At 39.6% G+C, this 24842-nt stretch overlaps 1 long non-coding RNA gene and 1 other non-coding gene across 3 annotated transcripts in view; one reads left to right on the top strand and one right to left on the bottom strand.

The window, feature by feature from the left end:
• Positions 1 to 6522: 6522 nt before the first annotated feature.
• LOC118524504 (uncharacterized) overlaps positions 6523 to 24842 on the bottom strand; it is a 42169-nt gene continuing 23849 nt past the window's right edge. The window contains exons 2-6 of one of the 2 annotated variants that reach the window (XR_013441143.1): positions 21280 to 21395; positions 19298 to 19472; positions 17604 to 17748; positions 9481 to 9583; positions 6523 to 6959 (exon numbers count right to left, since the gene is read on the bottom strand). This is a non-coding gene — a long non-coding RNA (uncharacterized LOC118524504). The remainder of the gene's footprint in view (positions 6960 to 9480; positions 9584 to 17603; positions 17749 to 19297; positions 19473 to 21279; positions 21396 to 24842) is intronic. The other variant, XR_013441144.1, reaches the window with a different exon arrangement.
• LOC118524520 (U6 spliceosomal RNA) lies at positions 20084 to 20185 on the top strand. The gene has a single exon (XR_004911676.1). It is a non-coding gene; the product is annotated as a U6 spliceosomal RNA (small nuclear RNA).

Below are 24842 nucleotides of genomic sequence, written 5' to 3' on the forward strand. Positions count from 1 at the left end.
TTTCCCTTTTTATGATCATTTTCAATGATTTGTATTTTTTCTAAAATGCCAAGTAAACTTTCAGTCTCCCCAAACAGCATGATTTGTTTAGTCATAAAGTAACTCCATTTTGGCACCATGATTTTCGTTAAAATTAAAGCAGGAAGGGGGGGGTCTCTTTAACTCATTTTCCAAGTGTGCGCTTGAAGGGACGTCGCTGTTATTCTCCAAGTTCGGATGCTCTTTTGAATTGTTGTATTTCCGGAATTCACAAATAAATTATGCCCTGGGGTTGAATGTGCTTTTCTTAGCAGTTTTCCAGGAATCCCGTCCTGCTCCATATCCCAGTGCTGTGACAGGTGGATGTCTGAGTCACCAGCTGACCACCTTGAGGCAAGCACCTCCTCGCTGTAGACCTTAGCCTGCTCTTGCTTTCTGTCTTGAGGAAGTCTTCTATGTTTTCAACACATGAACTTGATGTTTAAACATACAAATGACATTTCAGCTTCTTCCACACACTTACCTAAATTTACATCCCACTGAATTTAGTAGAAACGAAGCAAAACAAGTACAATGGCTTTAAAGCAGGCAGGTTGGTTAATTTGACCTATGTGACAGTCGCAGTAAGTCGTTTGACTGAAATTTTTCATGGTCCAACCGGTTTTGAGGACACCTTTCTATAGCACTTCATTATAAGTTCAGAAAGGTCAATGAATGTGAATCAATCTCTTCTAATGCAGTGCTCTCTCATCATTTGCCGTTGTTTACATTTATATATTTTAAACTTTGCTTAGATGCTATCTCCACAGTTTGCTTTAATATTTGATAATGTATAGAACAGTGTTTAAGAATTGACACAATTCTTAGATAAATGTCAAGCTTGTTTCTTCCTGAATCCCTGTCCCGAGCGACTTCAATTTTCACATTGATGTTGATGTCAGGGAGTGATAAGGCTCTACTTACAGAGCTCTTTGGGGACTTTAGCTTTCAGGAAACAGGAAAGCTGTTCCTGTAACACTTACCTTAAATACATAAATTGTGGTGAGCCGTTTAAATTATGTGAGTGGTTTAGCTTTTAAGAATTCCTTGAAATGCTTCGGTATTGAACTTAGATTCAAATAAGGCATATTGGGTGGAGAGGAAATGGGAGTAAAAGAGGTTGAAAATCATCAAGAGCTACTGAACTAATATACTTTCATACAAATTATAATAACAGAAGAAAAGTGATATTGTATATTCTTTGATGATTATTTGAAAATTATCCGTTTCTTCTTTCCCTGCCCTCCTTTACCTTTTCTGTTCTTTTCCAAGTCACTTTCATGAAAAGTCATGTATTTCTTAGAATAATCCAGTGCCTTAAGTTTTCTGCTGAGAATTGAAACATGGCATTTTTGTCATACCAAAATTATTTCTTTTCTTCTCTCTTTGCCTGCCTATGTCAAATGCCTGGGAAGATAGTCTCTTCCTTGACTAGATCCTGAAGAATGTTTGCTTGTTTGTTATTAAACCATAAACATTTCCCGTAGTATGATTTTTTGTATTTGTCTTAAATTTTTTTGCTGTAGTTTCAGAGAAAAAAAAATTCAAGGGAACTAAAATCTCTTATTGTCTCTTATCAAGGGAAAGCATCTTAAATTCTAATTTCAGTTTTCACAATACATTCCTGTTTTCTGAGTGGCCTGTGGATTGCTCTTCTTTCTATACATTTTCACTCCTGTGTCAATAATTTTAGGTTTTTCTTGCCCATTTGACAATAGTCTATGCTTGTTTTCTTATCTCCTTCTCCCTGTTATCTTAACCACTTCTTATCAAGACCTCATTCTGGACAGGGTTTTAGGCCCTATCTATATGGCTTGTACTAGATTTACAACAACCTACAAGTTTTACAGATAGGAAACTGAAGCTAAGATAGAGTGGTAGGCCAAATCACAGCCCCCAAAGACATCCACACTCATCTCCAGAACACGGAACATGTTTTACCTTATATGGCAAAAGGGACTTTGTGTCTGTAATTAAGGTTTGGACCTTGAGGGAGGGGATTTTTGGGGGGTTATCTGGGTGGGTCCAATCTAATCACACAAATCCTTAGATACAGAAAACCTTTCCTGGCTGGGTTAGAGAGAGATGTGATGAAGAGGAAAGTTGCTAGCTTTGGAATCAAGGAAGAGACTACAAAGAAAAAAAAAAAAAATGCACGCAACCCTAGAAGCTGGAAAAGAGAAGGAAACAAATTCTTCTCTAGACCTTCCAGAAGGAACACAGCCCTGTCAACAATTTAATTTTAGCCTGAGTCTCACCAGAAACCTGAGCTGTGAGATAATAGATTTGTATTGTTTAAGTTACAAAGTCTGTGGTAACTTGTTCCCGCAGCAACGGAAAACTAGTACAGAGAGGTTAAGTGACTTGTTTATGGTCACACAACTTTTTAAAAGTTGGAGCCAAGATGTCATTGCTGATCAATCTACCTTGCCTTCTTCCATGCCATGCTGCTTTCTTAGTAGCCAGAAGAGAGAACTGTATTTCTCTAAGCATGTGGAGCTAAGTACATTTTCTTCCTTTATTTTCCTTTCCAGCCTCTGGGCCGTTAATTCATCTTTGGACTTAAATATCTAGCACAGTGTACACCTCTTAATAGAACCCAGTTTATGAATGATAGTAGAAAAATACACATAACTGACGTGACTCTGCTATAGTACTCCATCAACAATGAGTTTGGAAAGCAAGAGATGAAAATTGAAAAAAAACGTAAGTAGAACCTCTGCCATGTGGTATTTGCTAACAGTAAAAAAGGCCTTCGGTTCAACATTGTTACAAGAAAAGGTACCTTGCATTCCAGAATGCGCTGGAGGTTAAATGGCAAGTTAACTTAGTATCTAGTTTGTGTGACAAAGTCTGTCGCTAAATCTCCGACCCACACACCCAGTTCACCACTCTCATTATTTCACTGTCTCTCTATTGTTCTATTCACGCAGGAAAAACAAAGGTGATTTGTAAATATTGACTAAACAAAGGACACTTTAGAAAGGATTCCAAGAACTCCCTGTACTTTCATTACCATGACACTGGAGTTACCTTCTAAAGAGTTGAATTATAGCTGACAGCGTTTCAGCGGCTTCCACACCTGAGCGACTGCCTTGCTGCAAGGGAACATTCAGGACAGAAAGCAGATTACGGCCCGGCAGGAGTAGAACGGAGAGAGTAGTTACAGAGTTGAAGTCACTGCAAAACTTCTTGTTTTGCACAAATATTTATGTAATAAAGTCTCTTCTTTTCTACAGTGGGAATTCCTGAACATTATGTCTGAAGTCTGAATAAGTAAAGGATTAATAAATATGTAAACATCAAACAATTTTCTTCTCTAAGAAAAAAGGTTGTTAAATACTACAACAGAGGGCGCCTGGGTGGCTCAGTTGGTTAAGCGACTGCCTTCGGCTCAGGTCATGATCCTGGAGTCACGGGATCGAGTCCCGCATCGGGCTCCCTGCTCAGCGGGGAGTCTGCTTCTCCCTCTGACCCTCCCCCCTCTCATGTGCTCTCTCTCTCTGTCAAATAAATAAATAAAATCTTTAAAAAAAAAATAAATAAATACTACAACAGAACACTAAAGGTAATCATGAATTACCTCTTCATTTAAAAGTTTTTTGTTTTTTGGTTTTTGGTTTTTTTTGTAAGCTCTACGCCCAGTGTGGGGCTCAAACTCACGACCCTGAGGTGAGATCAAGAGTCAGACACTCAACTGACTTGAGCCACCCAGGCGCCCCAAGAGTACTTTCAAAACAGTATCTGTTCTCTATCTATCTGTGATTCTTAAATGAAGGCCGATTCTGAATTTGGAGGAGTGGCCTATTGACTCCTCAAGATTCAGTTTCTGTGGAATTATTCCATGGTCACTTTTGATGGGTACTGCCATTTCCTCGGCCCTGACCATGAAAACCAGGTGGTTTCCTTCAGGTACACAAGCATCCTCCTATCAACATAAAGCTAAAAAATAGGAAAGCATTAGAAAAAGTGAACTATCTTATTTAAAAAAATTTCTAGTCCCAATATTCATTCTATAAGGCCTATCATCCAGGCCCTCTGTTGCTAGCTGCTCACTTTTCTAATTTACAGGACTGATGCATGAAAGGTGATTGCACCTAAAACATTTGCTATGGTGTCCTATGTGGTGTTCCAGGTGAGAATGGAGGTTATAGTCTTCTCTTGGTTTTGACAACCTCTGTAAACCTGTGGTAGAAGTTTCCATCTGAGACTGATCCAAGGGCTCTTTAAGAGGAGAAGTCTTGGGCCGTTTGGAATTTGACATTTTACAGCTGGAGTAAAGAGAAAATAAAGCAACATGGAAGTAAATATCTGGTCTTGTCCAAAGTCATCTTTACCAGATAGATCTGAATAAATTTATTTACCTTGAATAAAAACCTATTGCCCTTATGCATTTTAACTTGACAATATTTATTTATTTAAAAATCAATTTTAACATATCTTTTTTCTACGTAAGATTGACATTTGTGTGTCTTTGCTTTTCTCTTTCAGTCTATAATAAGCTTTAATAAATACAGTGCAGTGTATACCCAGAGATAGATGTGTTCTATTTCTGGGCATTTGAATGGCAGCAACTTCCTCTTTTAAAACAAAGAAGTCGACTTCTTTCCAAATACCCCATCATGCCAGTGCTACTGACCTCACATTTCACTGACTTTTTGCTCCCTAGGTTGGGTCAGCCTATCCAATGAAGCATCTATGCAAACTGGGGCTGATCCACGTGCCCTGCTACTGTTCCCTTTATACCTGTGTGGTCACAAGGATCCAGGGGTGTGTATCTATTGTTTTGCTGCCCAATACCCACTCTTCTTTCTTCTGTTAGCCACATCCAGATTGTTCTTTGGGGAGTCACCCTTGTCCTAGACCTTGTTGTTCAGAAAATGCAGATCTCACTTCCTGGTCAGGGCTGGGCCTATGTCTCACAGCTGGTCATCCTGTGTGGTTCATCTGTCTGGCACTAGTGATGCTCGAGAGATGGGTATGTGATCTAAGATATCCAATATGTCTGCTCTAAATCATTTACTGGCATAACTGGGGAAGAGATATCCTTTCTTCTGGTTATTAAGTTAGTAAGACATAAGCCTAAAACTGTTGAAGACAATCTTACCACCCCAGGGATGAACTCACTATGAAATAAAGTCCTGAGTTAATCAGAACTGAGGATGGAGACGTACTCCTAATGAAACTGTCTGAGAATGGAGATCCAGCCATGACTTTGCCCTGGACTTCTGAGATATTGGAACCAAAATTGTGTTTTTTCTCTTATGTCTCTTTGCAATGCATTTCTCTCACTTGCAACTGAGTCAAGTCTTATTTGATGAAGAGAAGGATAATAAATCACAGAGGTGTTCTAATTGTATCCCCAGGATCCTAGAGTGCATCAAATGACTTCATTATTCATTTCAGAAAATAGACTCTGGAGAGGTATCTGCAATATCATTTTTCTTGTGCCCACAACAGACATTACTAATCAATCGATATGGTGCGCTCGGAGTGTTGCAAGGGGCCGCATCGTGCACTCCAAGAAGGTGAGGTGGTATATAAAATGAACCTATCCTGGTTCTAGTACCTTTTCAGTCAGGAAAAAAAAAAAAGGAAGTATGCCTAAGGGATCAACCTGTCACTTGCTTGCACCGAGTAATCAACACTGTCTGATCTCAGGGGCCATGGAAGACCCTACAGTATTCTTCTCCCAAATCCTCAAATCCTCCTTTCCCAAATTCTACTCTGTGCTCTCTGACTCCTGAAATTTTCCATCAGAGCTTCAATCTTTGTTACATCTCAATGGTTGTTTACAATATATGCATAAAGCATTTACAAGAAACTTACTATCATAGTATCCTTTGGGACAAAGATCTGGAAAAAATGGAATGAATGGTTGGCTCTTATTTTTTATTATGTCAGTTCTGCAGGTTGGACTTACAAAATAAACTTAAAATTGAAGCATAATAGGTTGAACTTTCTAACCTTATGCATGAATTGTTTTTATTTTTAAAAAGGAGTAGATAATCTGTTTTCTTATTTGTATTTCTTTGTATTAATAAGCCTAATAAATGTCATAGTTTCTACAGGCCTAACCCTGTGCCCATTCATTCATTCAACAAGTGTTGGAGGCTCTACTTTATATTGGGCTTTGTACTAGGTCATAGGTGCAGCCATGACCCCAGCAGACATTCTCTGCCTTCATGAAGCTTCCATTCGAGTGTCCAGAGCTTCTCTAAGGAACTCACCCAGATTTTCTCTTATGTTTATCACAGTGCTGGGAGGATGGTTTTATTTTATAGATGAGGACGGTATAAAGGTAGAGGTGCTAATTCCTTTGCCTCAGGTCTCAAGAGTATTAAGTGGAAGAGGTGGAATTCGAGTGGAGGCAGTCTGACTCTCAAGGCTGCAGATAACATGAAGACACAAACATGGCACCTGATGTCTGGGAGAGACTATCCCTTTAATGCCCGTTACTGCATCAATGTCTTTGGGGAAAAACGTACTTAACATCGTCTTTCAATCACTTGAGTTTGGCCAAAGGACGTGAGAACACATTTTTCTGGAGCAAGAAGCTAGAACTCAGGTGGCAGCGAGCGGAGGAAGAAGAGGAGGAGGAGGGGGAGGAGAAAAGGAAGGAGAGAGGGAAAAAGGAAGAGGTGGGAGAAGAGGAGGAGGTAGGTCAACTCTCTGAAGGGAATGGTGACATCATCAACATCGGCTTAGCACGCTTCTGGTGTTTGGTCCTTGGTGGTTGGCACTTAATACATTATATCATTTAATTCTTGCCGCAGATCTGGGTGGATCCAGAGCTCGTGTTCTTGCAGCTCACCTCCAGCCCCGGCATGGTTTTGTCTGGATTCATTTCTGGGGTGGACCAACCTTGCAGGCCCCAAAGTGAGGATGTGAAGATTCAGAGGGATGGCATCTAGACAGTGGTGCAGAAGAACTGGCCCTCCCTGGGAAGAGCATCAATAACAAGAATATTTGCTTTTGAAATGTTAGTCTTATTTGGTAGTGACATTTCTGGGTGTAAAGTTGTGGTGAGCCCCAGGACTGGATTCAGTCATTTCTCAGTGATTATAACCAAGAATTTAGTCTCCTGCCAGGGAGAGTAGCTTCTAACCAGGAAAATTGATGGTGAATAGACAAGGACTCCCATGGATCGTGGCTTCCTGGACAGGCCCAGCCCCTGGAAGCTGAGAGCATAGCTTTTTTGTTTGTGGATTCCTGGTTTAATGGTGGGTGTGAGTGTATTTGTTTGGGCCTGAGATTATGTGAGACAGAATGTGTGTGTGTGTGTGTGAGACACCAGTGTAGAGTTTTAGAAAAATCATTCCCCAGGGACGTATTAGATCCCCCTCAGAGTTGAGGGCTCTGTTGCTAAGCTATCTTTTAGATGGCAGTGTAAGGAGCCGGACAACCTTTATTTAAACAGTTGTTGTTTCTCTTGACCCCAGGTTAGCCTTAGAAAAGTTCTTCTTCCACAATTATTTTAGAGTGACCAAGAGAAAATTCCAGGCATATTTAGGCCATCCTTAAAAAACCCAACCCTCATATGAGAGTAAATGTGACCTCATTTAAATATTCAGTCCATCAAAAAGGAGTCTAGTGCCCACCACTCTTATTTTAAATGGGTTCCTGCAAAAATTAGGCTTTTATGTGTAAGTTCCAGCAGGCAATATACAATCTTTACTCTGCAGCACAAATTATAGCCCCGTGTTAATTATCTAGTACTATATAACTAATTACTCTCAAAAACTTAAGAGGCTCAAAATAGTAAACATATATTATCTCAAAATTTCTGTCCAGAAGTGGCTTAGCTGGGGATCCTGGCTCAGCAGCTCTGAAAGGCTATAGTTAAAAGCTTAGCCAGGGCTTCAGTCCTCCCAAGGCTCAGCTGGGGGAGGATCTCCAACCAAGCTTACTTCTGTGACTATTGAGAGGCCTGAGAAGATCCGCTTCCCAGCTCACTTACATGGGCCTCTCAAGAGGGTGGCCTTACAAAGGCAGCTGGCTTCCCTGAGCAAGTGATCCAAGAGAGAAGGGAGAGCCTCCAACACAGAGGGCAAACATTTTATCACCCGATCTCAGGAATGACACCCATGCCTTCTGCTATATTCTGTTCATGAGAAGTGAGTTACTAGGTCCTGTTAAAATGGCTAAAATCAATGACACAAGAAACAACAAGTGTTGGCAAGGATGTGGAGAAATAGGAACCATTGTGCACTGTTGCTGGGAATGCAAACTGGTGCCGCCAGTGTGGAAAACAGTTCAGAGCTTCCTCAAAAAGTTAAAAACAGAACTACTCTACCATCCAGTAATCTCACTACTGGGTATTTACCCCAAAATTACAGAAACACTAATTCAAAGGGATCCATGCACCCCTATTTTTTGTAGCATTATTTACAATAGCCAAATTATTGAAGCAACCCAAGTGTCCACTGATTGACGAATGGCTAAAGAAGATGTGGTGTGTATATCTATCTATCTATCTATATATACATATGTCTATATATAGATATATATAGGAATATTATTCATCCATAAAAAAGAGTGAAATCTTGCCATTTGCAACAACACAGATGGAGCTAGAGAATATTATGCTAAGTGAAATAAGTCAGTCAGGGAGAGACAAATACCATATGATTTCACTCATGAAGCAAAACAAATGAGCAAAGGAAAAAGAAAGAGACAAACCAAGAAACAGATTCTTAGCTATAGAGAACAATACCAGAGGGGAGGTGGGTGAGGGGATGGGTTAAATAGGTGATGGGGATTAAGGAGTGCACTTGTGATGAACACTGGACAGTGTATGGAGGTGTTGATTCACTATATTGTACACCTGAAACTAATATAACACTGTATATTAACTATACTGGAATTAAAAAAAAAAAAAAGAAGGGTGTTACTAGTTTCAGTCTATATTCAAGGAGAGGGATTGCACAAGGGTTGACTATAGGAGGGATCCCTGGTGACTGTCTTAGAGACTACCTACCACCAGCTCAACACAGAAACCTTCCTGTCTGTGGGTATTCTTGATTACTAAATACAAATAGACATTTAGGTTCCCTCAATTAACTAGTTGGTGAGATCAAAAGAATGCTGTTGGTAATTTCTAAAGCAGAACTAATTTGTCTTTTCCTAGGCAGAAAGAGGTAAACAATGGGAGGTACATTTGAGAAGACCAATTTCTGAGAAATTTGCTTCTGAGAACACCAAAGACAACTGAACCAGTTCCATTAAATCAGAATTTACCAAGACCTATGTGTAGGATAGGCTCTGCTCTGTGTGAAGTTGTCTTCTGGTCTCCACTCACACAAAAAGGGCATTGTCTATTTAGGAAGGTAAGACAGATAGAAAATAGAATAATAGTATAAAAGTTCACATTAATATGAAGCACTTAAGTTGGTATAGAGAGACCGTGTGGGAACAGGGTCAGCAAACTTTCTGTAAAAGTAAAAGCAACATAGGATTTACTTTAGGCTTGTGGGTCACATATGGTCTCTGCTTCTCCTTCTCTTCCTCCTCCTCCTTCCCCTCCTCTTTCTTCTTCTTTCTCTTCCACTTCTTTTTGTATAACCTTTTAAAAATGTAAAAAGCATTCTTAGCTTGCTGGACAAACAAACGCAGGGCACAGCCCAGCTGTGGCTTATAGACTGTAGGGTACCAACACAGCTCTATACCTCTTCTTTAACCATTTGTGAATGGTGTTTACCTCCCAATCCATCTCCAACAGATATTTTTATAGAAACCAATAAAAATTAATTACTAGGAAAAAAAACCCCAAAGGCATTGTGATGCTTAATTTTACATAGTTAGAGGGTGTTTTTGTATAATATTAACATTCAATTTGGTGAACTTTCAGTAAAGCAGTTTACTCTCCATAATGTGGGTGGGCCTCATGCAATCAGTTGAAGGCCTGGCAGGAACAAAGATTGGCCTCTCCGAACAAGAGGGGATTCTCCAGCAGACTACTATGAACTAGAACTGCACCATTAGCTCTCCTGGGTCTGGAGCCTGCCAGCCTACACTACAGGTTTAGACTTGACAAACTCCATAATCACCTGAGCCGGTTCCTTATAATAAATTTCTTTCTATATGTGTGTACATGTCCTATTGGCTCTGTTTCTCTGGAGAGCCCTGACTCATACAGGCATATAAAATTCAAGTCCCCATTTTTTTATTATTAGATTCAAAGGCATGCATTTTCTTGGTCACATTGTGATAAGCGTTTCTAAAGGTTTCCTCTTAATTTCTATACTTAGCTCATTGCAGACCAGTTAGAGGTTATGACATGCTACTCCTCTGCAGACCACTCTCTAGGTGGAACTGCTGCAGGAGGTAGGAGCAGGAAAATCCCCACGTGTTGTTTGGCAGAGAAGCTCAGATTGAGCTATGCCCTGCAGGTCAGGCGCTCTTACGGGAGTACCCTGTCACTCTGTGTTCAGTCTAAGAAGAGCATACCTGCATCTGTGTGGGTGGGGTGGGGTGGGGTGGTAGGAGGTTAGGGAACAATTGAGGTAAGGTGAATCAGGTCAAACAGCAAGCTTTCTCTTCATTAGAAAGAGGAATTTGAGCTTAGCCTATGAGGCAATGAGGGGTCACTGTAGATTTTTCAGTAAAGTCATTTTTGACATGACAAAAAAAAAGCGTTGCTTTAGGAATATTAATCTGGGGCAATGGAAGGGAAGAGTTGCTGTGTTGTTGGAATAAGCATTCTTGGGCAATGGGTGGGTGGGTAGTGAGAGATGATGATGGAAATATACGGGGAGGCCATACTATGAAGTAAAGGAGTAATGGAAAGATTTTAAAATAGGAGCAATCTTGACCAATTAAGATCAATGAAGGGAATTTTGCATGAATCCAGGCATAATGAAATGATGAGGGCCTGGATTAAAATGGCTGCCAGGGCTCTATTCATGTTACTTAGCTCAAGATTGGCTTAACAAATGATTCGATGGCTCTGGATGGTGGCAGATGAATATGTCTTCAGACCTGGAAAGTAGTTGAGTATCTGGTATCAGACCAGATTGCATATGAATAATAAGGCACACTTATATACATGAACTATATGCATAATAGTGTTTGGGGCTGATGTTCTTTTCTTCTAGTATTGGAAAAGGCCCCTTGGATAATCTTCTTCTGGGGTTTAGATCTACTATGCAAATGCCATTTGATAGCTAGCCTTTGTCTCTTTGATTGGCAGACTATCTCTTAAATTAGTTAGAACTCATAGGCTTTATTTTTATTTATTTATTTTTTAAAGATTTCATCCATTTGACAGAGAGACACAGCAAGAGAGGGAACACAAGCAGGGGGAGTGGGAGAGGGAGAAGCAAGCTTCCCTCAGAGCGGGGAGCCCGATGCAGGGCTTGATCCCAGGACCCTGGGACCATGACCTGAGCTGAAGGCAGACACTTAATGACTGAGCCACCCAGGCGCCCCAGAACTCATAGGTTTTAAGATATAAGCAAGATGCTATAATTTAAAAATTTGAGTTTATGTGCAAATGTTTAAAATACAAGATTATGATTGACTTACAGTAATATAATCTAGAAAATTTGTCCTATTACTTGTGTTCGGGAAACCAGCCCCTTACTTTTCATAAAAGCCATTAAAAGGAGTTTTCTAGGGCTGTCTTTTCCAGAAGGCTGGGAGTAAATAACTAGACATATACTCCAGCCTGTGTGGCATATATCATTCTAGAGCAGAATTGCTCAGGCCAACCCAATTCCTCCATCTCACTTGGACTGGTGGGAGGTGTCATTCTCTACTCTCTCCCAGAAAGGGAATAGTCCATTTGTCCTCTTTCTCCTCCTCTGAATCTAAGGATGGTTGGACTGATGGAGGAAAGCCAGCTTTATCTGCGTACACTAGGTGAGTTTATATTCTCAGCAGAACAGCCAAACGCTGTCTCCAGATCAGCATCATCAGTATCACTTGGGAACTTGTTAGAAATGCAGATTCCTGGATTCTAACTCTGACCAACTGTATCAGAAACTCTGGGGGTGCAACCCAGCAATCTATGTTTTAACAAGCCTTCCTGGTGAATTTAATGCATGCTAAAGTTTATGAATCAGTGGGTTAGAAGAAAAACCTCATTCTGAGTTTAATTTTTTAACCCGGGGATTTTAGCCTTAAACCAGATCAATGGATCTCTGAATTTGTTTTGGCAAGAAATAGAATACAATCATCATCAAGGAGTTAATTATAATGTCAAAGAGAGACTCTGAATGGATAATTGGATACAATAATGAAGGAATCGGTTCCCCGGGAATTCCTGCTCAAAGCTGTTTGGGGATATTTCCAACACAGATTTTTGCAAGCCATACGGGAATATTCTGCACATTGAAAAAGGATGCAAGTTTGATAAGCAATAATGCATCTACTTATCAACAAACACAATCTGTGGCTCCCAAAGCTCCCAGCAGTCAGCTGGAGTGGGTCAGCTCTGCCGGGCTAAGGAAACCATGAAGAGTGTTGCCTAAAAGGGGAGGCACACAGGAGACCTCACGCACCTTGTTTGTTTCAGTTTGCTACGGACACTCCTCCTTTCTCCTTCCTGTGTCTTAGTTCCTTTGGGAACAAGCTATTAAAAATGAGAAATTAGCCAAATTCAAGGGCAGGGATAAAAAATATCTTTTTTCTCCAGAAAATGTTACTGAGACAGATTTTCCCAGGATCTACGCTATTCTTTGGCCGCAAACGTACCTTTGGAAGAGTTACCCCGCACAGGAAGTAAACCAGCTGGGTGCACTTCACACAACAGACAGATTTTGACCAAGTTTGAAAAATCATACTTTCGTAAATCAAATAACATTTTAAATTTAGCAGAGAAATTGCCATTTGAAAGGAATTTCCTGGCAGATCTTTTGCCAAGAATATAATTATCTCATTATTTATTTCTTAAGAAAAAAAATTTCCATATTGCAATAAAAGCTCAGAATTTTCAGGGAATTGGAAGATTCTTGTTATCAGTTCTTTCTTTCTTTCTTTTTTTTTTTGATCGACAGACTTAATTAAAAGAAAAACTCCTGTTTCCAATTTTTGTTGAAAATCTTTCTAAAATGCTTAACATTGACTTTTTAAAATCAGTGGGCAGTGGTTATAAATCAAAACTTTCTTGGTGATTAAAGATTTTGTAGCACATTTCTATCAGCAGGACAGTGACAGAAGTTGCTTTTGTGCTGTGCATGAAAGGAAACACTGAAAATTACTTATCTAATATTGGAATAAAACTTCTAGCTTTCTTTCTTTTCAGTTGGGGTTTTACTTAAATGTTCAGCAGAGAATGTTGATTTACTCAGAAACTTTTGCTGGTTGGGTCATGGTTGAAGTTTAACTCTACCAGGTATACCTAATGAGAGTGTGTCTATGTTTGGAAAAACTAATACTTAGGAAATGAACTGAGGTGAAATATCTTTGGGTTTGACAAGGAATCAAATTCTCACTGGAAAGAAAATCATTGTTTAAGCCGGTGGTCTTTGTTTTAACATTTGGTTGTTGTTTTTAAGATTAAATGAGAAATGGCTCACTAACAGGCCCTCTTCAAACCAGGGACTTGGGGCAGCCCTCTCTAAGTAAACGGGACAGGAGGGAAAGCCAAGATTAGAGCCTTGCTCATTCCCCTACGCTAGGATTAACTTAAATCCAGCAAAGTTTACACAGTTATTAGGGTTATTATTAATCCCTAATTCTTGGTGCCACTGAAGATATAACAATAAACAAGAGCTGGCCCCCAGCCCTCAGGGAGCTCACGGGTGGAAAAGCTGTTGTATTTGGGTGGGGTGTGGTTGGGGGGGTGGGTCCAATCAAGAGAAGAATAGTCTGGAATCTTTAACCGGCTAAGGTGGTGGAGGATGTGAATGCCAATGAGGAACACTAAGGAATGCCGATCCATTTTATTTTACCACAAAAACTAGAATCGATCTCACAAGTAGAAAGCATGACTACTTAAATCTATATATGAACTGTAAAATTACAACTGTGAACTCCCAAGCCCACAAAAACAACACCAAGTTGTTGAGCTAAGCAGGATGGACTGTTCCCCCATTTTTCTGTTAATATTAATATACTACTCGTTAATTAATTTTGTCATCTGCTAGCACTTGTCACCAGACAAACAGTAACAGGTGCCACAAGCTGAAGGAAAATGAAGACCTGAGAAAATTCTTTCCATGAGCTTAGCCTAAAACTGCTCTTTGGGAAATGATGATCTCTCCATTTCCGGAGCAGCTCAGAGAGCCCCAGGGTTCTGTTGAAAGGATGTAGGAGCATCTGAGGTAGAGAAGGAGTGGGCCTTATGTCCAGAAAGATTTATCATTATTCCAGTACCAGCCAGGAAGTCCTTCCAGAAAGTACCCTGCTGCTCCTTGGGGCGGGGTAAGGATAGAAGTTCCTAAATGCTGAGGATGTGCCTCGCTCAGCTTTGCACCTTCCCTTAGTACTAATACTGTTTCAGAAAGTCACTGCTTAATAAGTAAACTGTTGAATGGCACCACAAGCTGGAATTTGGAACGTATCTCCCTGTAAAAACAATGTTATAATGTTTATTAGGTTTAAAGGAAATAGTGTTAAATTAATAATAAAAAGATACAAATGGATTAAATAGATTTTATGGGCTGATCTTGGAGGTCATCCTCCTATTTAGTACATTATTTATACAGAGGGGTGCTTTCTTACATCTTCAGATTCAATTAGCAAATATTTATCTCAAGACGATCATGTACCAAGCACCTGCTGGACAGGCTGGGTCTCAGTTTCCTCTTGAGTTAAATGGAGATAAAAACAACTCTTGGGGCACCTGAGTGACTCAGTGGGTTAAGTGTTGGACTCTTGATCTCAGCTCAGGTCTTGATTTCAGGATCTTGATCTCAGGATTCTGAGTTTCAGCCCTGTGTTGGGCTCCATGCTGGGCGTAGAGCCTACTTAAAACAAACCAAAACAATTCTTAACCTCATAGGTTTGTTATGGAGATTAAATGAATTATAATTTGTGAAAGCGCTTTGAAGAGTGCCTGACTCACAGAAAGTGCTTAAGAAATATTAGCTAGCCATTCTTAGTAGTATCACCGGTTTCTCCCACTATCTGAAAGTAGAGTGCTCCTAAGAAATCTTCCGTAAGCTGAAATGTTGTAAAGCAAAGAAACAATTACTATGAATTTTTATGAAAAAATTTTGAGTGTTCCCAGACTCCAAAAATACCTTCTCCTAGACTTTCCTGATACCTTAGGACACATCTTGCTAATGGACGACAAAATTAATGGAGATAAAGCCCAGACGCTCACAGACACAGCTGGAAGCTCTGGCCGCTGAGGCAGAGACGCAGAGTGTGGTTTCCAGGGCAGGAGCTCGGTGGGGCCAGGCTCACTGCTCCAGCGGACCGCCTCCCTAACAGCCTGCTGCGAAACAAACAGTACATGCAGTTGCTGCTTTTCATCTTTTTTCTTAAAAGTCCTCCGTGGATTTCTTTTGGTTAGCGAAAACTAGTACACGTGTAGGGTTTTCGTAAAAGCAAAGTGGCCTAGCCACAAGCTTTTGAAAAGCAGAAGATTTCTGTATTTCACAGCAATAGGACACAGACAGGGTCCCTTCCCCATGTGGAAATTCAAAGAAATTTCTATAACAGAACATCTTGGTAGCTGAGGCCTGTATTACGAGAATTTCTTGGTGTTCTGGTCTTTCAGGGACCAGCTGTTCTCTGTGCAGTTGGGGCTGGGCTGCCCTGTGAGCAGTTGGTATTTGTCTGTGTGGTTTGACTGGTAAGCAGAACCCTTTATGTTTTCCCCTGGGGCTGAAGGATGGCAGCGCAGAGAAGTGGCAGAGGTCTGCTGGCTGTCTCTGGAAACTCTAACTAGTGGCCTTGCCTCCTGGGACTTTGCAACTCTACCCTCTGCATGTTTACTTGATGGCCAGGAAGGGCTGAGGCCCCCCAATGTGAAGGCTCAGGCCTGCGTGCCTATTGTCAGAAGCTCTTAGCTTTGGGAACACGTGGGTCTCACACTGCCTGCATAAATCGTGCAAAGGCAAAATTTGATAGTTTGATAGAAAGATTTTCTGCCCTGATCTGGACGGAGCAGGCAAGAGGAAAAGTTTGACTTCTTCACTTTTCAAAATATGTCAAAGTCTTGTAGTTAGCTTCTTCAATTATGAAGTTCCAGAATTGTTTTGGACATCCTAAAGCAAACACACCAGTTTCTGAAGCTGTCAGAGATCTGGGATGGAATTTTTACATGCTTCCGGCCACTACGCCTTGCATTGCTCAAATTAGTCCCAAGTGGATTGAAGGGTGAAAGAGCTACACTTTCATGCTGTTGGTGAAATGCAGCCTATTAATACCCGAGTAACACCAACGTGTACAGATCTGACAAGCTTAAGGCAAGCTCTGACCAAGGTAAATAGGAGCTGTCTGTGCAGAACAGAATGGAGGGCTGTTCTCCACAGCTGATGTTCATTTCACCATGGAGATTCAACGCCTGTCTTTTCTGACTTGTTCTTCATAATTAGCCCCTCCGGTCTCAGGGGACTTCTGTTCATTTTGGTTGGGGTCTCCCTAAGTGCATATTCTTTACCTTCACTCATGGTAAAATAATTTCCATCCATTCATCAACTTCTGCGTTTTCATTCTGAACTAATTTAACATGTTACCCATGAAGACTTGGCCTTTACAGGGGGAAATAAAACAGGTGTAAAACCATTTAACCGAGAGTATATAGATTCAGTTTTCAATCTTGGTAGGATTTGCAGGATTTCATTTTGTTAACTTTTCAGCTTAAAAGTTGAACAAAGATTTACTAAGAGGGAACATTTTTATTTTGTCCTCTGCTCTCAAAGTTTCTTAAAAAGAAACTGTCAAGGGGAAAGCCTATGAAAGTATCTCTATATCAGTATTCACTATGGGGAGCACTGGGCATCTTGAAGAACTTCTGTTTTGCTTTGTTACCATCTTTAGATACCAAGCTTTGGTTTAACTGGTACTGCAATTAGATTTGGGACATGAAACTGGTTTTCATCAGCACAGAGAAGCTGTAGTAGCAGAAACCCAAGAACTGGATACTGCCTGTATCTTTTGAGTGATGGGGGTGGGGGTGGGGGGGCACCACCCAGTGGATGGGGGCAGGTGGACTTCAGATAAGTCCTTTTTATTATTAGATCTCTACAAACTGACACCTGATACAGTGATCCTTCAGATTTAATATAAGACTGGTGTCTGGATTTGCAAACAGGATATATGAAAAAAGGAAGAGCATCTACTTGCTGAGATAATGTTGCCTATATTAGTTATGGTACCGTGTCAAACATCTCAAAAGCCTTTTGAGATTCTACAGTAGAACCTTGACACTGCTATGGCTGTGGGGTATTCTTAGGCTCCAGAGCAAGGGTCTCAGTAGAAAGAGAAGTAGAAGCATGGGGTACACACTAGTAGATTCTCCCTTCTGGTGCTAGACCCACGGTTGGACAGGGACAGAAGAGCTGTGATGGTAAAAGTGACTTTGGGGTCTATTTGAGAAGGGCTAGACCTCTGTGACCCACTCACCCAAGCTGTTGAAGGAAGAAGTACAACCACTTGTAATCAAGAATGATGAATAAAGAAAACTTTACCTGCCATGAGATGAAAAGATTGAGAAAGAGACTGAGGGGCTGCATCATGCCATGGGTTCACTGTACACTTGGAATCCGCACCCTTCTGGTTCTGGCTTTGTGACACTGGTCTAGTTGTTTAACCTCTCTGGCCTCATTTTTCTCACTGTACAGTAAGGATACATACATGAGGTTACTGTAAAATGAAATGTAAGAGGGCTCAGCCCAGTGCCTGGCACATGATAAACACTCAAGAACTGTTAATGGTATTCTTTATCATTTTATTGGTATTTCAAGAATAACTGAACAAACATGAAAAAGCAATTTTAAGAACAGAGAAGAAAAAATAGGTACATATACTCTATTAGGAGGTAAACCTGAGACGACTAATGTCATACATGGAATTCACTCATGATTTTCGATTAGCACCTTAAAGGAAATGCCTACTGTAGTTTCACTTTCTTAAAAGATAGTTTCATACACCAAAGTCATTTTATTTTCAAGATCCTAAGGAAATGTGGAAATTAGAAAAGAAATCGCATATGAGTGTGACTGTATTATAAAACAAGTAGCAATCATGAATATGGGAATGCATTTACCTTTTTAACTTCTCTGAGTAGATGAAGATTTTATGAGTACTAAGTGGAGAACTCAATATCCTTACTCTTTAATTCTTTGGGGTAGAGAAAGATATTGTTATAATTAAGCTACATTTTTTCACTGATACTACACTCATTTTTTTTTTAAATTTTAAAGCTAGATGGCTAATTACCTTATATTTTTATCTGAACTCTAGCACTTGCAAAATGCTTTAAAATTTTTTTGAAGAACTTTTACATTCTTTTAATAATTTGATCCTCAGGATGACATTGTAAGGTGATCAGAACAAGTGTGGAGCCATTTTTTACATTCTTCAAATAAGAAACAGGAGAAAAGGTTGAAGGACTCAGCTAGTGGGGGCTGAGGTTGGTGTTCAATAATCCTTACTTTCAGAATTTAAATTTGTTTAGGTATTTCTAGTTTGAGACAGTTTAAAGATTTTATTCATTTATTTATTTAAGAGAGAGAGAGGGAGAGCACATGCATGCTTGGGGAAGGAAGGGAGAGGGAGAGGAGAGAGAGAATCATAAGCAGTCTTCATGCCCAGAGCAGAGACCCATGTGGGGCTCGATCTCATGACCCAGAGATCATGACCTGAGCCAGAATCAAGAGTTGGATGTTCAACTGACTGAGCCACCCAGGTGTCCCTGAAACAAATAGTTTAAATTGATCTACCCAACAATCCCGGATGGAAGGCAGAGTATTTTTAAAATCCATTTTACTCCTTAATCTCAACTAATGCATCTTCCCACTTTATCATACAAACTCATTATTAGAGTTCTGTATAAATTATATATATATATATATTTTTTTTTTTTTTTGAAAAATGGTATCTTAATCTTCAATCTGATTATGTGGCAGCTGGATACTATTTCTAATGAATAGTTTTTACTATTAAATTGAAGACAGACCTCAAAAGTGTCAAATTTACGGACTAGTTGGGTAGAGAATTTAAACTCCAACCTCACATTTGGGTGAAAACTGAGAACTTTAGTCATCCAGAAATCTATAAACACAAAATGACTAAAATATGTATTTAAAAGTTTTTATATAAACAAATGGTTTCATATAGATAGGACTTGCAAGAGGAAAATTTGGGAAATGTTTCTGAGTACCACATCAAGGGCCTGTTGGTTTTGGATGTTTTCATATGCTTCTTTTTGAAGAAACTTTCACTCTTCAAAGTCTGGCCATGCTTGGAGACCTGTTGGGGAACGGATACTCATCTGCCAGCTCCTGGTGGGGTCCCAGTGTTGCAGGGTTCTTGTCTCATGGAATTGAAGAATGAATCTCAAAAACACAAAAGGGTGAAGTGAAATGAAAATTTATTAACTGAAGGTGAGAACAGAAAGGAAAGGAAAAAAAGCTCTCTAGAGTGAGAGGCAACTGGAATGGGTGGCCACTGAAAGCTTTTATGGTTGGTCTTTTATAGAAAACTGACCAGGGAACTTGGTAAATATCTTATCTATAACATTTACCACAAACAAGGTGGATTTGTAAATATCATGAAAATATCCTGTCTATATTTAAAGCTAACAAGGTAGATTTGTAACTATCAGGTGAGTATCACATCTATATTTAGAAAAAACAAGGGGGATTTGTTATGTTCCCTTCTCTTTGGTTAATATCTCATCTATAACATTTCTTCACATCTGAGATTTCTGTGAGCCTGGTTACATAGCCAGCCTCCTGTGTAGCCTAGTCACCTAGCCCCCTACCTGTCTCTTCCTACCTAGCTTTGCCTGTCCCTTACTCACCAGTTCATGTGACTTTTACTCATTCCTAGAGAGGACCCCCCTATAGGATCTGCTGAAAGCTACGGTGGCGGAAAAGAACCTCAAGGTGGCTGCCTTCCTACCCAAGGTAGACTGAAGAGAAACCCTTTAAAAAATAATCATGTAGTGCTCACTTCGGCAGCACATATACTAAAACTGGAACGATACAGAGAAGATTAGCATGGCCCCTGCGCAAGGATGACACGCAAAAAATAATCATGTAAGTTTGAGATGACATTCAGAAATCAAGGGTAATTTCTATCTTTATGCTACTTTGGAATGCACTCTCACCCCTGGACCCCTACCGGGCCTGGATCAGTTGAGTCACAAGGGATAGGAATTGAATGTTGTGGAAGCTGGAACAAATGTTTAAAAAAAATTTGGGAAACTTTGCTTAGGGCTTCCCTGATCAAGACAAAAAAAAAAAAAAAAAAAAGGAAAAAGAAAAAAAAAAAAGTCACCTCTTCAGCCCTTGGTAATTCTGATTTATTGCTTTGTGAACACCTGTAACTCTTACGGTCTGTAGCACTTTCTTTGAGGTTTGTTACCTTGCATTGTGTTATTACTGTTCTTATCTTTTTTTATGGACATGCCTTGTTTTCTCAATTAAATTGAGGGAGAGGACACATTTTATAGTGTATTTCTTTAGGTTGTGTATTTCTACACAGATAGTTGTGTATTTCTTTGGGTTCTTATATATTTACCCTGCTAATCTACACTGAGGAGATATTCAAGACAAGGGTGACTGCTAATAGTAAGTACAGATTCCCTATTGGAGATTCTGATACTTTCCATTCCCCATGAAGGGAATGGAGAGCACATCACTTTCCTAGAGAGGCGCTTATGACTTCACTAAGTTGACATGCTGATGTCTACAAATACAGCTGAGTTGGAAAAATCAGCTCAAATAATTTAGAGTTTAAATATCAAAGAGTTTATGCCATTCCCTTGCTTAACAGTTCAAGTTAGATTAATCAATAATGTAACAGCCCAAACTGAGTTCAAGCATGTGGGGATAGTTGAGTTTTTCCTTCCTTGTAGTTAGTTCACTGTATTTTAGGAAGATATAACAGGAATTAGATTCAGAAGCTTTGCTGGGAGACAAGATAAATTGTTTAGCTGCAATATAGCTTTATTTGGAAGAAAACACAGAGACATCTTTTTACTCAAAGGACCAAGAGAGACACACAAGCTTCACTTAGGAGCCTACGTAAATAGTATCTTAATTAATTCTCCAAACAAGCCACGTTGAGCTGAAAATCACACACAGGAAGCTGTTTCAGGTCACAGCACTAATTACAGTACCTTAGACAGTATCATACCTCCCCCTCTCCACCTCCCGTTCTTGTTCTCTCTCCGAACTTTGGATTTACTTTCATCTTAGTGGGAGGGGCAACTTGCCTTGTGTCAGCGACTGGTACACTGGAAGCCAGGCACTCTGGGAAAGAGCAAGCAAGAAGATCCTAATGGAAATGGAGACACTCCCTTCATAGGTTAACCACAGAATCAAGCATTTCTTCTGTTTTTCTTTGCTCAGGAGGAGAGAGAGATCTGGCGTCACGGCGTGCGTGCGTGTGTGTGCCCGCGCGTGTGAGTGCCCGTGCGTGTGATATCGGAATAGCAGCATAGACTGTTCCAGGAATTTCAAAAGAATATATGGCAATAAAGTGGAAAATAGAGGCAATTACTGTATTAGGATAGTTTGGGTCAACCTTTTTTTGACCTATACAGATAATTGCCTTATTTTTGCCAAGGCAGTCTGTCTGCTTAGCACAAATAACCTTAGCAAACCTAAGGAATGCCGTGAATGGGAACATTACCCCTCCCCATGTTATGTGCATGATAGCATTTAAGGTTGGCTTGAGAATTTTAAGATATATTTGCATACTGTGTGTATCTCTAAAAACAGCTACACTGGGGTGTGTATAAACACAGCTTGTTATGAAGAACATTGGAATTTCTGCCTGCCCAAAATACCTCTGCTAGACCTCACGTCACCTTCGTTGGAAATTCCTTTCATTTGTGACCAGTCTGATCCCAGATACTAATTTGTTTAAACTGTTTTAGACTCAATTTCCTCAATTCTAAGTTGAGGGGTTGGATAAACTCTACTTTCTGTGGTCTGTTTTCCCAGGTTCCTTCCCTTCTTTCTCCCAAGGACTTAGTTTTATGTTTAGTGTTTAGTATTTTCCTGTATTCAACTTGCAGGGTGTTATAGATAATTTTAATTATACTAGAACCAAAATGTCAAATTCTAATGTTAGAAAAACAGATTCTGATTGACTAAGATTGCCCTTAAGCACTTTCTTATTGTTCCCTATGCAAATCTTGATAACCTTTCTCTAAAAGGACTCAAAGAAGTTCTGAACCTCCACCTTGACCTCGCCTTTCTGTTTTTTTCAGACTTAACATCTTCATCAACCTCTCTGCTTCTACTAGTGGGTTAAAGGCTACCAATAGTTGAGACAGAGCTAACCTCAGTTTGATCAGGTCTTACTTTTTTTTTTTTAAAGCCAGGCAGTATGAGTACAGTAATTTTTCCTGCTTTTTCATAACATCTTGAACTCGAGAGCACCATCCCCACATTGTAAGGTAGAGATACTTAATTTTTAGGGGGAGCAAGGCCACGCCTGACTTCTGTGCCCACCACTATAGGCCTTTTGGTCTTAATCTCAGAAAATCTCAGCTGGCTCTCTCCCTCAGTTTGTGTCTAGCAACAGCAGTTGTGCAGTGAAGGAAACACATACCTAAATACACACATACACAGAGTTCATGAAGTTTCTCCTAGCAGAGCAAAATACCACCTAAGGGATGCATTTGGTTAAATTTTTTTAACTGCAGTGTAATTGACATATTATATATATACATATTATACTAGTTTCAGGTGTAAAACATAATGATTCAACATTTGTATGTATTATGAATGGTCATCACAATAAGTCTAGTTAACATCAATCACCATACGTAGTTACAACTTTTTTTTTCTTGTGGTGGGACCTTTTAAGACTTACTCTCTCAGCAACTTTCAAATATGCAATACAATATTATTAACAATAGTTGTCATGCTCTATACCCTCATAACTATTTTACTTTATTTCTTGTAGATGGGGTCTTTTTATTTTTTAATTTTTATTCAATTTATTTAAACTAGAAAGCCACAACAGTTTACCCATTTCTCCCACCCTCTATTCCTAGCTTCTTACAACCCTCATCTGTTCTCTGTATCTATGAGTTTGTGTTTTATTTTTATTTTTTGATTCTATATAAAAGAGAGATCATATGACACTTGTCTTTGTCTGACTTATTTCAGTTTTCTCGTAGCATAATGCCTTGAGGTCTATCCATGTTGCTGTAAATGGCAGGATTTTATTCTTTTTTATGGATGAGTAATATTCCCTTTTATTTTATTTATTTATTTTTTAAAGATTTTATTTATTTATTTGACAGAGAGAGAGAGAGAGACGAGAGAGAGGAAACACAGCAGAGGGAGTGGGAGAGGGAAAAGCAGGCTTCCTGCTGAGCAGGGAGCCTGATGCAGGGCCTGATCCTAGGACCCTGGGATCATAACCTGAGCCGAAGGCAGACGCTTAATGACTGAGCCACCTGGGCACCCCGAATAATGTTCCCTTTTAATGCATGAATAGTATTCACATCTTCTTTATTCATTCATCTATCAATGAACACTTAGGTTGTTTCCATATATTGCTATTGTAAATAATGCTTCAGCGAACATGGGGGTGCATCTATCTTTTCAAATTGTGTTTTCATTTTCTTAGGATAAATACCTAAAAGTGAAATTGCTGCATCCTTGCCAACACTTGCTATGTCTTGTCTTTTTGATAATAGATGTTCTAGTTAAGTGTGAGGTGACATCTCATTGTGGTTTTGATTTGCATTTGCCTGATGATTAATGATATTAAGCATCTTTTCGTGTGTTTGTTGGCCATCTGTTTGTCTTCTTATGTCTATTCAGATAGTTTGCCCATTTCTTAATTAGATTGTTTGTTTTTTTGTGATTGAGTTGTAAGTTCTTCATATATTTTGGATAGTAGCCCCTTATTGGATATTTGATTTGCAATCATTTTCTTCCTTTCAGTAGGTTGCCTTTGCTGTGCTGAAGCTTTTTAGTTCGATGTAGTCCTACTTGCTTGTTTTTGCTTTTGGTGTCAGATTTAAGAAGTCATTGCCAAGACCCATGTCAAGGAGGTTACCGCCTATGTTTTCTTCTAGAGTTTTATGACTTCAGGTCTTAACATTCAAGTCTTTAAATCCATTTTGAGTTAATTTTTGTGTATGGTGTAAGATAGGGGTCCAATTTTACTCTGTTGCATGTGGCTGTCCAGTTTTCCCAGTACCATATATTGAAGAGACTATCCTTTCCTCATTGTGTATTCTTGGCTCCTTTCTTATAAATTAATTGGCTATATGTGCCTGAGTTTCTTTCTGGGCTCTCTCTTCTCCTCCATTGATCTATGTGTCTGTTTTTATGCCAATACTGTACTGTTTTGATTGCTATATCTTTGTAATATAGTTAGAGATCAGGGACTGTGATGCCTCCAGCTTCATTCTTCTCTCTCAAGATTGCTCTGGCTCTTCAGGTGAGACTGTCAATTTTTAACTCTAGAAGCCTGAAAGTATGTCTCAAGTTATAGTCAGTAAAATTTCTACATGGCATACAGACATTTATTGAATATCCACTGTGTGTTAAGTCAGGGGGCTGGGTTCTCAGTGGGAGATGTACAAAGCTAAATGGGGTGCTTGTCAAATTCAGTTTCCAGCAGTGGGGCTCCCCCCACTCCTAAATGCCTCATAATTCAAGTACCATTAAATACATAATCCAGGCAAAACTTGCCAAGTTTAGTCTTGAATAGCACCTGATTCCTAC

The sequence above is a fragment of the Halichoerus grypus genome, chromosome 9, assembly GCF_964656455.1.
Source record: "Halichoerus grypus chromosome 9, mHalGry1.hap1.1, whole genome shotgun sequence".
Classification (NCBI taxonomy): Eukaryota; Metazoa; Chordata; class Mammalia; order Carnivora; family Phocidae; genus Halichoerus; species Halichoerus grypus.